The 20,382-nt window shown below is 41.1% G+C and overlaps 1 protein-coding gene across 1 annotated transcript in view; it reads right to left on the bottom strand.

Annotated features, from left to right (window-relative positions):
• Positions 1-19,647, bottom strand: part of MARCHF3 (membrane associated ring-CH-type finger 3) — a 148,582-nt gene extending 128,935 nt beyond the window's left edge. The window contains exon 1 of the mRNA XM_060006963.1: positions 19,464-19,647. The gene's annotated coding sequence lies outside the window, so the exon portion shown is untranslated. The remainder of the gene's footprint in view (positions 1-19,463) is intronic.
• Positions 19,648-20,382: the final 735 nt, after the last annotated feature.

The raw sequence follows: 20,382 nt of genomic DNA, 5'->3' as shown, positions 1-20,382 counted from the left end.
TAAAATTCAGTTATTTTCTCACTTACTCTTAAAATGATACCTTTATTTTGAGAGGACAAATTAATTATGTTTTTAATTTTTTAATTTTTATTTTTTAAAAATTTATTTATTTATTTATTTATGGCTGTGTTGGGTCTTCGTTGCTGCACATGGGATTTCTCTAGTTGTGGCGAGCGGGGGCTACTGTTTGTTGCGGTGCACCGGCTTCTCATTGTGGTGGCTTCTCTTGCTGTGGAGCATGGGCTGTAGGCGTGTGGGCTTCGGTAGTTGTGGTGCACAGGCTTAGTTGTTCCGTGGCATGTGGGATCTTCCCAGACCAGGGATTGAACCCATGTCCCCTGCATTGGCAGGCGGATTCTTAACCACTGTGCCACCAGGTAAGCCCTAATTATGCTTTTTAAAAAAAATGACCTCTAAGTAGCATACTACTGAAGCTGCTTATTATCACAGAAGTGGTCAACAAAATATGAAACCATTTCCTTTTCATACAAAGAAAAATGAATATAACTTATCGGTAAGTTTGACATCTCAAGTATTTTTCAACAAGATAACCAGCAAACCTCTGTGAGGTTTCATGGTCCCTTCTTAACGTTATACAAAATATCGTATGGCTTCTGCTATATGGTGTATTAAAGGTTTGTTTTTATAAAATAAACTACAAAGTAGCATCCTGCAGCATTTTGTGTTCCTCTGGCTTCAACAACTTGGCTGCACTAGCTTGCTTATGAATGATACAGTGAATGAATTTCTCTCTTATAACCTTACCCTACAATCCTTCTCTAAGGAACAGCTGCTGTTTTAAGAGGAAATGCTACTTGGGTTTTTTCATAAAACATTTTCATTAAGATTATGAATAAATCTCATCTAGTGGTGGCTCACCAAAAAGAAGCGCTTAGTATATTTCATCGGTAAAAGAGAAATGAATAAATACAATAGGTTAGATCTAACATCTTACCAATGTAGAACAAGTCTTTTGCTCCCCATAACTTGTTCTAATATGGTATTTGCTTCTTCACGACTTCAGCAGTATCTTCAATAATACTTTCAGCAGCATTTTGACAAAGAAACTCATTTTAGATAGATTGTTTTTAACATATCTTATCTGGTCTTATATTAGGAGGAAGAACAAGTGTTTCCTAAAGATATGTAGCTTTTTTACTTTTGGGTACAAGTAAAAAACGTCAAAAGAGGTTCAAACCACATTTTAGTTTGATGAAATTTCATAAAGATTAGGAGGTGAATTTAAACATTGGTTAAAAAAAAGTTGCAGAGGTTATCCTCCATGTTTTGCTAATCATGGTACCTTCATATTATCATTAGGAAATTTCTCAAGGCAAAGTATACACCTCCTTCTAAAGTATTTATTCTTAATGATAGTAGATGTAAGTCTGTATTTCAGTTATTTGTCTTGATAATTTTGAGATCTGAGGGCTGATTTCTGATCAGAACTGATTGTACCGTTGTTTTTAACTCACAACGCAGCTAACAAAGAGCCTGTCCTAGAATGAAGTGTCAGCTCTTTCATCCTCATATTGCTCCCTTGTGATTGCTTTCACAATTAGTGATATCTTTAATCCATATTTTGTTTTTGCCAGAATCTTTTTAAGCTACTTGCCCTGTTGTTTGTTTTTTTTTTTGTGGGGGTTTGGTTATTGTTATTGTTGAAAGCTAGTTTAATTGAAACTAATAATATTCTGCAGATTAACTTAACTGGACACATACGAATACAGTGCAACATGCTGTACACAGGTGAGGGGATCATTGTCAACGCTTGTATGTTGAGGGAAACTTACTCCTCCCTCAGAATATAGGGCCTCCTGACTTGAAGAACAGGGGAGGGTACAAATACAAATTCATATATAGTAGTAAAATTTAATTTTTCTTATTTTTGGAGTATAAAAAATGAAGAGACATTCTAGTACTTTTTTCCCATGCCCCATTGGTTTATCTTGGAAATTTCACTTTCTAAACCCTGATCTAGATAATCTCCAGTGCCATTTCCAACTCAAAAATTAAAAATTAATGGACGTCCTGCTAGAAAGGTACTCTCATTGACTGCTCAAACAACTCTTAGATAATCCCCAAACTTATGTTTCCTGGTAGCTCTGGAAAAACCCTCCATCTACAAGTCTACTGAGTGAGGAATGAAGGCAGGTTGCCTGGGTGAGTCTTCTTCTGCTGTCACCTAGAAGAGAGCCTGGTTGAATTCATCCAGAAGAACCAGGTAAGGTCGGCCAATGTCTGTCTCCTACATTACATCTGTCTCGACAGTAGCCTACATTCACCTACTCCTCAAATGGACTGGCAGTTTTTAGCCTCCACAAACATTAAAACATGTGATTGTGATGTGTCTCCAGGCAAAATTATTCAGCACACACAAATTTCACTTGGAGGCCTTGACAGCTGCAAGTGGGAAGTATGTGATGGGGTCAGGTGTTCTCATGGTTGTTCTGGACAGCTCCATTTTGTGTGGGAAGAAGAAACAAATTGTATTCTATTATGTGGAAGGGCTAAGTTTTCTAACTTTAGAATCAGTTAGCACCTGGATTATTTTCTTTGAATGTGGTTTTCTACATTGCCATGCTGAGGGGCAGGAGCTCCAGAAGTCCAGCGTGTTCTCTGTGGCCAGTGGTAACAGTCATCTACCAGGCAGTGGGCCAGACAACCCAGTTCAGCAACCAAAGCCTATTTCAAGAGTCTGAAAGGACAGACATAAACATCTAGGAGAAATTATTTGTACAGTGGCAAGACCTGGTTACCCTTAACTCTTAAGGGACTAACTTACAAGAACATAGGTAGGTTTTAAAATAAAGAAAGACAGGGACTTCCCTGGTGGTCCAGTGGTTAAGAATCCACGCTTCCAGTGCAGGGAACACGGTTCGATCTCTGGTCGGGGAACTAAGATCCCGCATACTGTGTGGTGTGGCCAGAAAAAAGAAAGGAAGAAAGACAGGACCGAAAGACAGTCTTTGGAATTTTGTCCAGTCAGATTTCCTCCATGAAAATTAGCTTCTCTTCTGTTCTTTGAAAACTCCCAAGAAGGAGATTACAAAGCCTCTAATTCCTTTCCTCTCACAACCAGAGTCTTTCACGAAAGCTAAGGATAAGTCACTCTTGGGAAATTAACCTTGATTGGCTATGTCTGTATTTGAGGACAGGCTAGTGTAGAGACTATAGGTAACATTAAGGCTTTCTTTCTTCAGAAAGCAAGTTTTGTTAACAAAAAGAAAGACCAAGAAAAATAATCCTATCTAAGTTGTTTTCTATATTTTAGAGAGTCCACCAACATTATCTACTATCACCAGAAAGCCTAAGATAATAAAGGGTTGTATGTATCTCAGTTAAAATTATGTAATACGCTTTTCAGTAGGCTTTTTAGAAAGTGACAAGATGGCTCTTATAAATAAAGCTTTTATTTGTGTTACTTCCTTGCACACAGGTTTATGAGCACTGGTATTGTATTTCCTATATGAAGGGACAGAGGTTATTAACTGTGTGAATCTTGACTGGGTTCCTGTTCCATGTTTGCATACTGGATTCCCTCTCTTTATTTTCCTGTGAACCTAGACCCTCCATACCCACCCCCATCCCCCCGTTTATGCCCTTCTTGCGTTAAAGTATGAAACCTACTTTGGTTAATCTTGCTTGGAATTTGTGATCAGACAAATGGTATTTGAGCTCTTCCTTATAACACAGGTAAAAGAAACAGCCAAAATAGGAACTCAAACAGCCAACCAGTAACTGGTGAGCATTGCCCTTACAATTAAAAGTTGCCAACCAGAAAATTTTACATCTTTCTCCCTACAGAAAAGAAAAATAAACGGTCTTGAAAGATGAATATAATCATAGAGTATTAACACTGGAACAAGTCCATAAAAATGGTCCTTTTTTTTTTGTTCCTTTTCTAGAAGAGAGACATCAGGCTCAGAAAGGAGCCTGGGGACTTACTGCATATCCACCTCTTGTTAGAGGCAGAGCCAGACCCAGGCTCAGGGTTCTGACTAGGGTCAAAGAAGAATGGGGTATCTGGCCTTCTGGTCACTTACGTTGACATCAAAGAGAAGTCTCATAGCAGTAACTAAAATTAGATAACCATTTTCATAGGGTGGTAAGGAGTTCTACACAGCACATAAAGATTTAAATATTTATTAGTTATTCATACAGTTTTGAAATTAGAAAGGGATTTTTTCAAAGATTTTCAAAGCACAAATCTATTTCAGGCACTCCTAAATATTTTCTAGGATGTTCCCACCAACATCTGTCAACTGACAGAGGCCTAGAAAGTGAGCTAACTTTATAGCTCACAACCAGCTTACTTCATCGTGGGCAAGAACCCGGCACACACAATGGTGCAGTCAGACCCAACTGCCGCATCACTTGTGTTTGCTTCAATCAGAAGCCAACAGACCTCTTCCTGCCAAATGGAAACCACTCCCAGAATTTTCATTCCAGAGGGATGTCTGTGAGAGCTGTGCTTCTGACCCTTTTCGAATATACCATACCTGGATCAGGAATAAAAATGTAGGCTCTGTGTTTAAGCTGGAGAAGGAATAAAGACTAAAAAACACTGTCAAAATACTTTCTTTTCATTGAGGCTCCAAACCACTCAGCTCACCTCTTGAAAGTTATAACCTGCATGAAATAATCCTAGTTCAAAGTGGAGTGTTTTAATCTGCATTAATGACCTTTGAAAAGGTGAGCCTAGGAAGGCCTCTGAGATTCAAGCAGTGAAACTATCTATGCAGGGTACATGGAATCCATGAGCCGGGGTACTCCTGTGAAGGACTCTGTGCTGGAAGTGAATGAATCCTCGGTGCTCTAAGGACAGACTCAAATTCAGTCATCTCGGCATGCCTCCATCCGCTCATCCAAATAACCGCCGGCTCTCTGTGCTTGCGTTCAATTGCTTAATCTAGCGTGAGGGGATGGTTTCTCTCAGAATCCAAGGCTCCATCTTGGTCTGGCTCCCCCAAACAAAGTATGGGGCAGGTGCAGGAAAGCACTGCTTTTTTTCCTAGTCTTTTGTTAAAATTAGAATATGCAAATGTATGCAAAGTTAGGTATCTTCTGTGGTGAAAATTCCCACATATAAATATTAAATCTTCCTCATATTACCCCCAAAATCAAAGTAAAAAGCAACTGGATTCCCTAAAAGTGTACTTTTCTCCCATATCCATATATAATACTACTTCACATTCAAATATTAGGATAAATGAGTTTCTAAGAGAATTCACTTTTAACTGGCTGCTTACTCCTTGTTAGGAATTTCAACCACCAGGCAAATCTGTACCTATAACTGTATATAGCTGATTATTGCTTCCCATTTATACTTCTAGAATGTGAAGGGTACCATTTTAATTGGTATTCAGAGGTCTGCTAATGTGCAGACCCAAGCAGTTCAATTATTTTGCCCAACTTGGAAAGTGAGTTATCTAGAAACAAACGGGAATGACAGATTAAAAGGCTATCCTTGTTAATACTTTCAAATTGGGCTAAAGTTAGTTATACCCTGTTGAGTTCTTCCACTTCTTAGGATGAACAATGCAGTACGCATGTCGAGACATATTGCTTGGGCCTCTAATCTTAGCTGTGACATTTCCTGTCTCATGTCCTACCATCAATAGTGACCTACTTGCTATACTATGTGACTTTCCAACTGGGTCTTTTAATGCTCACACATGGGAAACACAATTATTTTTATATTTAGCACAAGGTATAGCTGTGAAACATTTCAAATGATTTCTAGTTCAAGATATCCACACTAATCTTATTTGGTGGTAATCTTTTTTTGCTTTGTCATTTAGAAGCATAATAATAGTTATAACCCATTAAAAACAAAGCTTTCACCTTTTTTTAAAAAAAATGTGAAAATGCCACACTATGTCAGTATCTAATAAATTGAAAACTAATGAGCAGAAAGTAAAAGAATCATGTCCTAGTTACTTATCTTGTTTGAAGAACTAGACACAAATGATTCTTGTTGAAAGTGACAAGAAACAACACTGCTGGTATTATTTAGGTTTGAAATTCTTGGAAAAGTGAAAATAACTTATTAATGATGATAAAAGAGTAGACAAAAACTAACATTCAGAAATGCAACAGAAGTGTACAAAAAGACAGAGCCACAGGATTTGTTAGGTAAAACTAAAGCTCACCAAAAAACAGTGCACAATAAGATTACAAATACTGAGCAAGAAGGCCTTATAATACAACAAAATATGTCTGAAAGTAAGTCAGGAAAGTTGATTTGCTAGGCAAAGTAAAACTGTCATCCATAGTTTTATAATTAAGAAGAAAGCCATCGTTGCAAATTTATGTAAGTGTGTATGTAACATAGCAAATGACTGTTTAAAATTTTAAGTCTTTTCTTGTTAGCTTTGATCCACAAACTCTAAAGAAATGAACAAAGGATCCAACACTCTAATGAGGAATACTTGTTCCATGTCACTAGTGAGTAAGCAAATTCCCAGCACTTAACCAAATCTCCAAAACAGATGTCAGGAGTCTGCAATACACCTATTTAAGTGAATTTCCAACTCTGTGGCTATACCAGCTCAAAAGCAGCTGCTTTTGTGAATCATAAAGGGCCTTTCAAAGCACGGTGTTCACACATGGGAAAGCACATGTTCTACTTTGCCTCTGCCAAAGAAGCCTCACTGCCACCCCCCAAATCCTTGGGAAATATTCCAGCAATGTGTGTGCACCCATTATGGATTCTTTCTCATTGCTACTGCTTTTGCTATACATTTTCTATAACCTCACGCTGTTTCCCACCCACACAGCTTAGAAAGAAAAAAGAAAGAAAGAAGGCTTTCTTGAGCCACAAAAAGGCCAATCTACTGTATATGGAAACTACCCTATCAAAGGCAGGCTCTCAAGAGCTTACATAGACCATGCACCTGTCTAACTTTAGTAGTAATGATACGCTGACCCAGCCCTTTAATTACTGATCTCATTGTCACCTGGATCCTGATGGCCTCTTACCCAATCACACACCCAAATCTACCCAGGTTATAAAGTGAGGAAGAAAGGGGTCCCTGCCAGGATACACATGAAGGAACAGCATCAAAACATCCTCTTCCCTTTTTTTTTCTGACTTGTCTCTGATACAAAACAAAAACAAATGTAAAGAACTAGATTAAAACTTACTCTCAAATGCAGATGTATTCTACTCACCATAAAATTTAGATCTGCTTTTGGAAATCTGATATGGGGAGTGTAGCTGAGAAGTGTACTTCATAGTAAGCGACTCTAACAGGTTTGTGTGGTAGTGGAACACCAGAAGGCAGAAAACAGCATCAAGTGGGTTTAGACTGATCCTGGGCACAGGTTTGCGAGGTCACCTGGGGAAAGATCTGGGGAAGATGAGCAGGTAGGAGGGAAATGTGAAGTTCTTGTCAAAGTTGGAATGATGGTCTATTTAGTTGAGTGGTAAAGTCACACTGCAAGCCCCAGAAAATAATGGCTCACAACATATTTAGCAAATGACACGGCAACCCACACAACTACAGGGAAAGAAAAAAAAACACAAACGCATGTACTTTAATCGAGAAGGTCCTGAGCTGAAAGCCAAAGAAAAGGGACTTCGGAAGAAGGCTCTCTGTTTCATTTCTGTCAATCCTGTCCAAATTAATATGTGAGGTAAAGCTATTTTTCAATTTGCACCTTCATAATTACTTCAGAATAATTAACAACACAGTTCTAAGAATAAATCATTTTAGTAGATACCTGAGTGCAAATGAAAAATTGTGTGTAAGAGAAAACAATTTTATTTTAAGTGAATTTGCCACTCCAAATTATCATGCAATTGTTATTCTCCCAATTTACAATTTAGCTTTATATGTATACCTTCATTATTTTAAGCGTTTATGCCCTGAAATTAAAGGAGTTGGCATCCTTAAAACTATAATCAATATTAAAAACTAGAGTTAAGAGTATTACTCAAATTTCCCTCTTGGATTAAGCTCTTGAATTCTTACATAATAATTGTAGTAAGTCTATCTTGTTTTCCAAAAAACTTTGATATCTGTATTTTATTTTCCCTCAAAGAGAGAAAGCAAGCAAGCAGGCTTTTTTAGTTCTCAAATTTTACAGGAAAAAAAATCTACAGCGCGCATACTCAGCTCATTGACAATTATTACCTTACCTTATTCCTAGTGTAGGAGATAAAAGACTGACAAAGGATTCTTAGAGATTAATACTTCTAAATATTAACTCCATTAACTTATTCATTTGATTGTTCATTCATTTTACATATACAGTCAGGGTCTCTGCCCCCATGGAACTTACATTCTAGTGGGCGAAATAGAAAAAAACAAGTATACAAGTTGGTAAATTACATAAGATTGTTCAAGTACCATACTGGAAACAAAAATGGGACAGAAACAGGTAATTGGGTGGGCGCCCTAAACAGATCAGATGGAAGAGTCCTGGGAGGTGCCTGTGATGAGGAACCCAGAATGGAAAAGAGGTAGTTGTTCATACCGAGGATGTGTGATCCAAGCCGAGGGAACAGCAAATGCAAAGGGTCAGAGGTGGGAGTGAGACTGGCTTATTAGACAAACAGCAAGGAAGCTAGTGTGCTTGGAAAACTGAGTGAGGGCAAGAGGATAAGTGGCGAGGTCACAGAGATGGGCAGGGCCTGATCACTTAAGGCCCTACGGGCCACAGAGTCTTGAGACTGTCTTCCAAGGCAAAGGAAAGGCAAGGAACGGAAGGCACATGAGCAGATGAAGTTGAGTCTCAATCTGAGCTTGCCCACTATGTGGCCTAAGCGAATCGCTAGCATCTCTTAGATGCTAAATTCCTCATTTATAAAAGGGCACTCAGTAAATAATGACCAGTTGCAATCATCAGTAATAATCATTATTGTTAATGCTCTGATATGTAAATAAAGTTAATAAAAAATTTTTACATTCAAATAGGCCTATACTGTAAAATAATATATCAGAAATATAGAATTACTGAGAAATAAGCAAATGAATCTTTTTTATTCAGTAAAGAGCATATTCTTATTGAGGACAAATAGACATAAATTAGTACATTCAAATTCATTAGGGCTTATTGTGGTTCTAATCAGAATAATTATTGATCTTGGCTCAGTTCTGTCCTTAATTAGCCTGCATTTTCTCTCCTTGTCAACCTAGCCTTGTCATTTTGTATCCAGAAATGTGTTGCAGTTCAGTGGTACCTACCAACTACAAAGCGGTCATAAGGGCGAATTTCACAGTTATTTTTCAAATCACAATGTGTAGTAGACAATTATAATTGCCTGACAGCATCTATTGCCCCCCTCACTTCCACACATGTATTTCTTCCTTACTAACAGAATCCTGATTTTGTTCAAATTCTTCTCTTTCCTCCCTCAGGCAATGATGGAGATCCTCTTGCTAGTGACTGATTTAGAGATGGGGCATGTGATCCTGTTCTAATCAATGGAAGAAAAGGCAGGTCTTCTTAGATTCTTCTGGGTAATGTTTTCATACTCTTCAAAAGGAGAACCTCTGGAAGGGGGATCCATTTTCTGTGCTGTAGATATTGTCACGCTTGCAATGACACATCTGCACTACTGCAGCCGTCTTGCATAAAAGAAGAGCCAGTCTTAAGTGAAATGGTCCCTGAGGACAACAGTGGCAGAGATGAAAGGAACCTGTATCATTGTCATTGTGCCACTGAATCAACCAATCCTGCTGCCTGCCCTGCTTCTCTCATGAGATAATATACTTCCTTACCGTGTAGGTCAATTTGGGATAGTCACCCAGAAAAGCCCAAGGGGAAAACACCCTAGAAATCACAACAGGAAGATGGTCCTTTGGCATGTGAAGCTGGTACCAAATGGCCTGTCTCGGGCTTTCCTAATCTTTCAAAAACTTTGACTTTCATCTCCCACTTGCCTAGGACATCTGTTTTTCCCCCAAGACCCAAATAAAGCACAGCTCTTATTGGTCTTTTTTTCCCATAAGGCTGCCAATTGTGAACCCTTATCTAATTACAAGAATATCAACAGAGAACACGTGGGACTAGCACAGATCCCAGGCACAGGCAGAAGCACTCCAGAGAGGAGGTGCAGTATTGTGATTTGTAGGCAGGAGGTATTCCTTTTCAGGAAAGAGGAACTACCATGATCATAATAGGACACTGCCTGTTTTCGTTTTAGTTATGTAGAGTTATTTTAAAATTAGGAAAATATTAGGAATCAGTAAAATAAAAAATCCATCTTAGAAAAAAGGATAGATGATAACTGACTGTGTAGGGAAGGGATGCAGTGGGCTTACTGCTTGGGGAGCTGCTGGTGGAGGATGGGAATGAAGTAAAATGAAAGATTATATAAGCGCCTAATGATTCACAATAAGCAAAAAAGCAGTATGGCTTGAAACCAAAGTAACCATTCCAGTCTAATAAGCATTTTTCCTACAAGAAAATTATAGAATTATAAATTTAGTCCCTAATGGAGAGCAGAAACTGTAATGCACACAGATTTAATAATTTTGTATAGTATTTGAGAAACATGACTTAGAAAATAGGGTGAACATTATAACTGGTGAAAATTTGCTAAGAGATCATAATTAAAACAGAATAGTAAATGGTGCCTTAGCTCTTGAAAGGGTCACTATCAGGATTCCACTTAATGTCTTCACTACTAATCTGCAGTGAAAATGGAAATTCGTTCAATGTGAGGATGGTGTCTAGCTGTGAGAGGCTGTCAGGGGCAGGAAAGTGGGAGAAAGATATCTGGAGGAGGCAGAAACAATACACTTTAAGTATATCAGGAAAAACAACCTGAAACACCAAAAATAAAAATTAAATAAATGAAGGAGAGGAAACTGAAACTCACTGGCAATAATTCTGAAGGGAAACAAAAAGTGACAACTGTTGACATTAGCTATAAGACAATCACCCAGCCTCAAAAGAGAAACAGGCCAGGGTTTGTTAAAACAGCAAATTAAGAACTTATCAACAAAAGATGCATCAATTCATGTGTCCTGCTTTTAAAGAAATCAGGGTAGCCCTACCCCTCTTTTCCCTATTCTGTGTATGCCTGGTTTGGCTTTTGTAGAAAGCTTCATCTCCTTGGTTGTAATGAATATGTCTATTGCTAGCAGAGATGCGTGATCTTGTTTCTTGTTGTTTTTGTTTTTTTAATTTACTTATTTAATTTATTTATTTTTGGCTGCGTTGGGTCTTCGTTGCTGTGCATGGGCTTTCTCTAGTTGCGGCGAGCAGGGGCTACTCTTCACTGAGGTGCGCGGGCTTCTCATTGCGGTGGCTTCTCTTGTTGCGGAGCACAGTCTCTAGGCACGCAGGCTTCAGTAGTTGTCGCACGCAGGCTCAGTAGTTGTAGCTCGAGGGTTCTAGAGCAGAGGCTCAATAGTTGTGGCGCACGGGTTAGGTGCTTCGCAGCATGTGGGATCTTCCTGGACCAGGGCTCGAACCTGTGTCCCCTGCACTGGCAGGCGGATTCTTAACCACTGCGCCACCAGGGAAGTCCCAATCTTGTTCCTTAATGATATAAAAGTGAGCAGGAGGTGGTAAGAGTGATTAGGCAGGTGGGGGGCGGTCATTGACAAGCATGGGTAAAGTTGGTGAAAACTGAGGTTTTGTGAGGCTAATCACTTTTGCACTGTGTAAGGCTGTCAGAGCATGTAATATCCCAGCAAGCAGGAGCTGCCTTATTGTGATCTTTTTCTTAGCACCAGAAAGACACACTGGAATGCTCTAGGAAAGTTGTTTGAAAATGGTCAAAAATGCAGTTACTCCTGCAGGAAAAAGATTAATGGTAACACTGATTATAAGAGCTTTTATAACGTAGAGTTCTTACCTGAACAGAAGGGAAAGAGAATGTCAAAGAAAGGAAAACATTATTGGAGGGTGGGCTAAATGAAGGAGAGAAGTTGAAATTAGGGAAACTTAGAAGGTTAAGGATGAGAACTTTCCGACTATGAGAACCTCTGTTTGGGTAACATGTTCACAAAGGGTAAGAGGAAGAAGATTTGCTATTAGGGATGCTGAAAAGCAGATCTGAGAAAATGCCAGAGTCAGGCACCACAGGGAGAACCTCCACTGACTGCAGGGAAGGGTGACCTGTGTGTTGCACAGATGTTTGCCTCCACCCCTCACCCAAGCCTCCCTCAAGTCCTCCCAGGCCCCAGCTCCTAGGGGGAAGCAGAGCCCCAGGATATGCAGGGGCATGTGCTCCTGACTTACAAGATCCAAAAGAAACCAGTATTTGAGTCTATGACCTAATCTAGGGTGGCTCATCTTCTCTGCTGCCTTGAACATTGAAATAACTTTTAGATGTAGTCAGTCAATTTTCTAGTGATATTTTCTTGGCAGGTATGAGAAGAAAGCACCAATGTTAAGTGAGGCTTAATCTCCCAGATGAGACAGAAGATAGGGGTCCTTGATCTCTTGCAGTCATTTAAAGCTCGTTAGGATCTAACATAAAAGGGCTATACTAATGGCCCTGACCTCAGGCAGTTACGCTTAAATCAGCTGATCCATAAACTCTACCTGGACACGTAGGTTTAACAACACCTCAGTAACCCAGCTCTGAGGTGAGAGCTGGTACTTATCGAAGCCCTCAGACTACATCATAAACCTGACTATGTAGGGAGACTTCCTGAACAAAAGGTGGTCTATCAATGAAAAATATTATACAAGTTAGTCTCTGAAATAAAAATCTGCTGGAATTATTTATTTTTTTAAAAAAAGCTTTACTTAAACAAATACCAAGTTTCCCCATTCAGTAGCCTCTAGGCCCAGCACCATCTAGTTCCTCCAAGGCCCCCAAACCTCCCATGGCCAAAGTTAGGTCATCACCTACACTGGATGGCAAAAGGGACCAAGCCATCTGAGACTTCAAAAGATGTGAGAGTAAAGCTGTCCCAAGTCTCAAAGTGGGGTCCATGAATCAGCTGCTTTGTCAAGATATGACAACAGGTATGGGAACATCAAAGGAACCAGGGGAGATGGCCTAGACTGGGTGAGGGGGGGAGTTGGAGACATTCTTGAAGACACAACAGGGAGGCGGTGAGAGAAGAAGGCAAGTTAGGAATGGAGCAGAGACTCTGAACATGGAAGGGGCAGGCATGGATGATAGTTTTATGAAGTGTTAAGACTAGGGCTAAAGCAGAAAGTCTGGGACTATGATTCAGTTATTACTACCATGCAGACTTCCGGTGAATGTCCTGTGCATGTCCTTTTAAGGCCTTGCAGGTGTTCACCTGTAATTCTTTGCGGCCCCTAGTGCACCTAGCAACTATTTCTTGAATACTGTCTCTTGAGAAGCTACAAGATGACAGGTGTGGTTCCTGCCCTCAAGGAGCTCCCAGTCTGGAGGGGGGGATTACAGGACGTAAGGACTCTGCTGGCTGTATACAACTAGGCCAAAGAAGGGCATGGAAAAGGTTTCCAAAGGTGCTAATACTTGAACTGCATTTTGAGTTAGCTAAGCTGAGAAGAGGTGCTACCTATGATAGGTATTCAATTACTACTTGATAATTCATTTCCATTCATTTTGATTTGTAATGATTACCTGGAAGATTGTTCAAGGACTAGGAGATAGTTCTTATCACCACTGTTTTTATTATTGTCAATCAAAAAGATAAACCTATCCATTTTAGCGTCTAGGGGTATAATCTGAAAAATACTATACCCTACCTTTGGCTGAGGTGAGGAGTGCACTTGTAATTTTTCTAATTACAAGACATCTTCTCGTTATACTTATTTCATAGCAAAAAGTTGTAAAAGCTTTTGAAAAGATCCCATTTTGTTCACTTGAAATGTGTGTGTATATTTTAGCATAAAATATACTTGGCAGCTGCTAACATAATCGGGTGGCTACGTCTTGCAAAAACTTGATTTCTTTTTAATCAAATTTTCAGAATCATACTGGGTTTCTTGCCAGTGCTGCAATAGTGAGCAATAAATACATCATTAGATCAATGGTGGTCTGATGATGGATTACTCAAAAGATAGTTCCAGCCAAGAAGAATAAGCCCAGAAGTCTCAGTGTGCAAAGATTAATAAAATATTGTTTAAAACATAGATACTGAGTTAATATAGCAGGGAAGAAAACACAGCAAAATACAACAGAGCAGCCATGGGTTTATAATGTAGCGATATTGATCATGGATTTTCCAAATAGTGTAGGGCAGCCACACAATTATGTATGCCTCTGATTAGACTCAGAGATGAGAAGGAAAAAGTTATTAAAAAAAAGAAAGAAAGAAAGAAAGAAACTAACCAGGGGAAGGCCTGCTGCTATAATAAATTATTTAAAGCAAGCAGGGCTAGTAGGTTGTGAAGACAATATAAAACAGAATCAATGCCTCCAAGAATCCCCAAACCATCAGCACCTCTATAAATTTCTTACCACCCTATCTGGCATTTTACTGGAGGTATTTCTTTCCCACCACTCTCTCCATCCCATCCCAGCCGTGACCCTTCACTTTTTGCCGGTTCTTTTCTCAGAGCTTAATATTTGTCTTTCTTCTGTAACCCAGGATGCTGTCTTCAGTTATATTTCTCAGCTTGTATCAGAAGAGTGTCTGTAAGGACACAGATGAGTGAATCTGTCACTTCATTCATCTGGATCTTAAATTTCCCATAGAAACTGTGTTGGGAATATCTAATAAGATACATGTAACAACATGACTTTAATATTATCTTTCTTCTTCTTCTTTTTTCTTAATATTGTTATAGTTAAATCCACAAAGTTAAAGCTAGAGTAGAACTTCTATAGCTCAATGAGTGTTCTATGAGTAGAAGGTATTATTGGATCCAAAAAACCAAAGTGAATGTAGGAGCTTAAGGGGGCATTATAGAGGAGAAAGAGTCAAAATGGCTAAAATTTAAGTATTAGGAGCTGTTAAAAGGGCAGATTGATTTGAAAAATAAATTTTTTATAAGTAGATTTCACAATGGGAATAAGAGTATGAAAAGAAGGGCCAAAAACTTGAAAATAATTTGTCAAATTCTTTTTGCCAAAGAATTTTGCCAAAAGTATGCCATGGCCAAAAAAAGGAAAAAAAAAAAAAAAAGAGTGAGAATTGTTGCTTAGAAGCTTGTAATGACCTGTGGCCCACTTTCCAGAAAAGTAGCATTCTACTGTAGTTTTTTAACTGGGCACAAATCAGTACCATTGTATAATCAGGTGCTGTGATTATACCTTAGGCTTTGGAAATTTTCTAGGTCCATCCAATCATGCAGAAGCTGGGCAAATAAAATATAAGCAAGTTCCTTTTGTCAGTGTAAAGACATTATTAGCAGCATAACATGACTCAATAGGCAAAGAGTACAGGTCTAAAATATTAGTCCCCCAAATTCTACATATAGGCTTTGCTCCCTTTGGGTTCTTTGACCTTTTGCAAATTACTTGCCATTCCAAGTCAAGCCTGGATGGTTAAGGTCAGGATCATTGAACCAATTATTATATATGGTGGTTAGCTTTAGAAAGAAAACTGTTCCAAGGTCACAGTCAAAATAAAAAAATTCTAAGAGGTGAAAAAAGACCTGTAGATGATATGAATGACTAAGCACGTGTCTATCATCTCATCACGAAGCTAAATAAAAACAATTCAAAACACATGAGCAACGTCTCAGTTAGTGGTGTCATCTTTGAATGTGAAAGACAGAATCTAAATAGGGTTGGCTCTCGGTATCCACGGATGAGGAACCTGCAGATATGTAATGCTGACTGCACTCCGCAATTTTATATAAGGGGCTTGAGTATCCCCGGATTTTAGTACCTGCAGGGGTGGGGGTCCTGGAACCGATCCCCCAAGGATACTGAGGTATGACTGTATTATGATCCTTTTGTGGCTGCTGTCTGCTCATCTGTAACAAAGTGGGAAAAAATCCTCGCACTCGAAGGATTGTTAAGATAAGCAACGTAGGTTGCTATAAACATGCTTGCCAAGTGTTCCTCAGAACATAAATTGCTCCATAAAAGCCCCACTAATGATCCAGTGGCCTGGAAGAATCTAAGTTCAGTGTCCCAGTCTATACAGGTCCTTTTGTCATCAGGGAAGTAAATATTCTGGGCACTTCTGACCTCAGAGAAGTTATTTGTTTTTTAGGTAACTGGAGGGTAGAAAGAGGGAAGGGCAACAACTTCTGACAGATCCTTTCTTTTTTAAACTTTATCTAGGGGTCTTACACTGAGAACTATGCCAGTCTGAGATGGGAGAACAGAATCCGAAGGTCAGTATCAAACTACATATAAAAAAGCTAATTGGCAATAATTAATACACCAGAATCACACTGATTTGAAAGGAGAGGCGGCAATCAATTCTCAACCCCTCTCCCTGTGATGCTAAGAAAATCTATGTATCCGATTAATTGGACACCTCAAAATACTTCTAAGATGACTTTCTGAAAATGAGACTCCCTGGGCCTCTGCGTAGGTGGCCTGAGACACTCTCGCGACCAACAGGCAGATCAGCTGCAGCTTCCCAAGGAGCTCCTTGACCTCAGATAAGTCTGTACTAGCCCTGCTGAGGTCCTAGTCCCCAAGCTCGAAAGAGTATTAGTGAGTAAAAGGTGGCTCTCAAGGACTGGGATTCTTCTACCTTTCAGGGAGAAATGCCCAACAATGTGAGTTAGGACTGACAAAGTTACCCCAGAGCACCCCAGGAACTCACTGGACCTGGACTAGGGAATGGAACAGGCTGGGGTGAGGTCTCAAACTACCTTGCTTCCCAAGACAGACCTCCTTAGAATTGGGGCTAACCTGGTTAGGGGATTGCTAAGGAGTCCAAAAACACTTCAGAACACAGAACAAAAGGTACCATTGTTGAGGACAGAGAGTTAAAACATTAGCTATAAATTTCATATGGCTGGTAAATGCCACCTGGAAATTCTGGAACAATTCTTTGTTGAATCAACTCACAGACTGTAATTGTTCTTTTATATCATAAATGCCATTCCAGCGTTTCTCAAAATATGGTGAGAGGATCCCTGACATCAGAATCACTTGTGGGTGCATGTTAAAGATGCAGATTCCTAAGTTCCACCCCAGATTTCTGAATCTCATCTTGGAGACCAGAGTCCAGCCCATGAACTGAATTTTTAAGGAGCAACCCAGTTGACTCAGGTGATCCATATCAAGGTAGGAGAATTATTGTGTCTACATAGTCCATCAGAAATGCAAAGACACAGATTAGGGATTAGAATATTTTCCCCCAATGTTTAAGTACCACAAAAATGAAAACAACACTTGTGATGAGCTCTTAAGAACCATTCCAGTATTTTCTACCCACATATAATAAACACAGTTATTAAAATATAATTATGAGCATAAAATTCTTGGGTAAAATATCAACTGTGCTTCTCAAAAATATTGCCTTTATTTTGTCACCAAAAGTAATTATGCTGTTAAAGGAATTTATAGTTTTTTAAGTATCAGTCAGTTTGCTGCAGGAAATTAATAAGCTGTTATACTCCTCCCATACCCTTTTAGTCATCAGAAGTTTTGTGATAAAGGTTTTTATTCTTATTATTTTTTAAACTATAAATTGTGAACCATTGCAACTAGTGATTAGGCTGAATATGAATTTATATTCAAGTTATAAATTCCTAAAAATACATTTCATTAGAATTACCAAGGCAGTCTAGAGCTAGTAGATTAAATAGCCTCTGAAATAAAGCTCTATTTACTACTGTTAAGATTTTTTTTTTTTGGTGCAAAACAATTCAGTTTTAATGCATTCTCTTAAGAAGCAAAAGGAAACAGTTTCTGATATACAATGCTACTGCAAAGCAGTAAACCAGTGTTGCATGGTTATGTGACAAGCACCACATTTCTTTTCCAGAGGGATTTTTTTTTTCTCTTATATACTCCTCCTTCCCAAACCATGCCTATTAATTACTTCATAAAATACAGTTTGCCATTTCTGAAGAATCAAACACTCGTTTTCTCCCTCACCAAAAATCACACGTTCAGACTGAATTCTGAATGAAAATGGACTTGAGAGGCAGGCTTTGTTTATAGCATGTTGTTTCTACTAAGGGTTGCCCCCTACCCACGTTCCACCCTAGTGCTCCCACTGAAGTGTACATGTTATGTTTTAACAGATGGGCCGGCTGGCGGCTGCTGGGCTATAAAACAGGAACTGGGAATCTGCTTGGAGTGGTATTGAACTGAATGCTCGTAAAGTTCACGGACATACACTGACCCAGACAGACTAGGAAGATCCAAACATGCTTATACACACACTCATCATACACCCCACAGATCAGAGGGTCCATCTCCTTACCCAGAGGAAGTTCAAGGCTGTTTCCCCCTCCATATCTCTATTTCATTCGCTTATCAATTTTATACACACACATATAAGTACACACATATGTAGGCACATCTACATATGCATGCATAGCTATATATCTCAATGTTTTTATACATCCTCAAAGATCAAAATATTCCCCAATTCTGTTGCCAAGTCTCTACCTAGTACTTTCAATAAGCTCTCATTCACATCAAATAAGAATTACAAGAAAATATTGCATTCAATTCTATTTAGTCCACACATAATATAAACTACATGTATGTAACTGCCCTAAAAAAAACAGCTCCTTTTACTCCTTACCAATGAGAGAGAGAGAAAAAAATTTATCCCAGACTGAGTCACAAACATAAAGTGTCAGGTTTAACCTTGTATCCTCTGCTGTCAGTTCCTGTCACAACTTCATCACTTAAACACACAGGTGCTCAAACAAACACCAACCGACCAGCCTGGTGGTCGTTTTCACGGCCTCTTCTTGGATTCCCTGAGGCCTCCCTGCACTGGGACAGTCACCAGTTACCCCCGGTCCTAACGAAGTCCTTTGGACACACCTTGCAGGTGGATATGGAGGTCTGAGCACCTCATGAGGGATGCGGATTCAAGTGCTAATAAAAAGTAATTACAAAGTTTAATATCCGCGCTGTCAATTCCTTTCAATAATTGCAAAGCTCTGAAGCCCCTGCTACGGAACCCGACTGGTCCTAAAGTTCTCTGACCCCTAAAGATGCACCCGGAGCCCGATGATCTCTGGCTCGGGCTACGCATCAGACATACACAGGACTATCTCGTCTCACCGACGCCGGCGCGTGTTAATTTTTCAGGAACCCGTCTTCAACCATCTAGGAATTGCTGTCTGCACGCCACTGGACTCGAAGGCCGCCCCTAGCGCGCGTGTCGCCGCTCTAGAGGGCCAGGGGACGCGTCCCCGGACCCCACCTAATGATGGCAATTACAACATGCCAAGTTCTTGCGAACGCAGAGCCGCGTCCCGGGCTGAGTTGGGACGCTTTGAAACAAGAAGTTCGGGAGTGGGGGTGCTGGCAAGGAGTGAATCCCGTCAGCCCTGACCTCCCCATAGCCGACACGCTCGGACGGACAGATCGATGCGCGCCAGGACGCGTCCAGTCCCCCATTTGCCGAACAGCGCGAGAGGAGCCGCTCCCCTTGCGCGCGGCGACTCACCCTCGTCGACGAGTCCAGATGGCAAACCGACGCCCCTGCTGCGGGTCCTGAATCCCAAGTTGCACCGAACCGGCGACAGCTCTCGCCCTAGCCCACCGGGGCACATTGGCTGCGGCAGGCACCTCGGAGGGAGCAGAAACCTGGCGGCCGCCCCGGCTCAACAGCTGCCTGGAGCGCGCTTACAATTCACGGACCTGCTCAGCGAATGAGACGGACAGCAGGGCTGAAGCAACTGGGCTCCGAAGGGAGGCGGGGCCGGGGGCATGAGGGGCGGGGTCAGGTAGGGGCCCGCCCCGATGGGCGGGGCGCTCTTCAACGCGTGCCTGGCGGATCCCACAGCCAATCAGGATGGCGCCCGGGCCTGGGGCGGCCGTGGGCGGTGCCGAGCTCCCGGCTCCGCCCCGCCGCCGCCGTCCAATCGCCGGCAGCCGAGGGCTGGCAGAGAGACGCGCCCATGGCTGGGAAGTTGGCTGAGGTGAGGAACCGGGGCTCTGGGCTGGCGCTGTGGGGGCGGCTGCGGCGGGACCCCGACGCCTCGGAAGGGAAGTGGCGGCCCCGGAGGGCCCATGTGGGTCTGGGGCGGCCCGGAGCCGCCGCATGTCGGCGCGCTGTGGTGCAAGAAGCCCAAGCACTGCGCGGGCCAAGACTGGGTCGACACCGCCCACCCCTGGCGCCCTCAGATGGCGCGGAACTTGGCTCTAAACGAGGCCCAGCAGTCGGAGGAAACTGAGACCCAAAGAGGGTGGGTCCCGGGCCGGATCACCCAGCCGCCAGTGGAGGCCAGGGCCCGGAACTGGGAGCTGCGGGCTCCCTGAAAAGGCTCTGATTGCGGTCTGGTGGTTATCTCCGAAACAAAACTCCAGTTCCGCCCGCAACCCCGGAAGGTTCGCGACACATCCCTCCTCACCCCTGCCCTTCA

The sequence above is a fragment of the Delphinus delphis genome, chromosome 3 (genome assembly GCF_949987515.2).
Source record: "Delphinus delphis chromosome 3, mDelDel1.2, whole genome shotgun sequence".
Taxonomy (NCBI): Eukaryota; Metazoa; Chordata; class Mammalia; order Artiodactyla; family Delphinidae; genus Delphinus; species Delphinus delphis.
The sequence above is the reverse complement of the archived record's forward strand: the minus strand, read 5'-3'. Positions and strand labels throughout refer to the sequence as shown.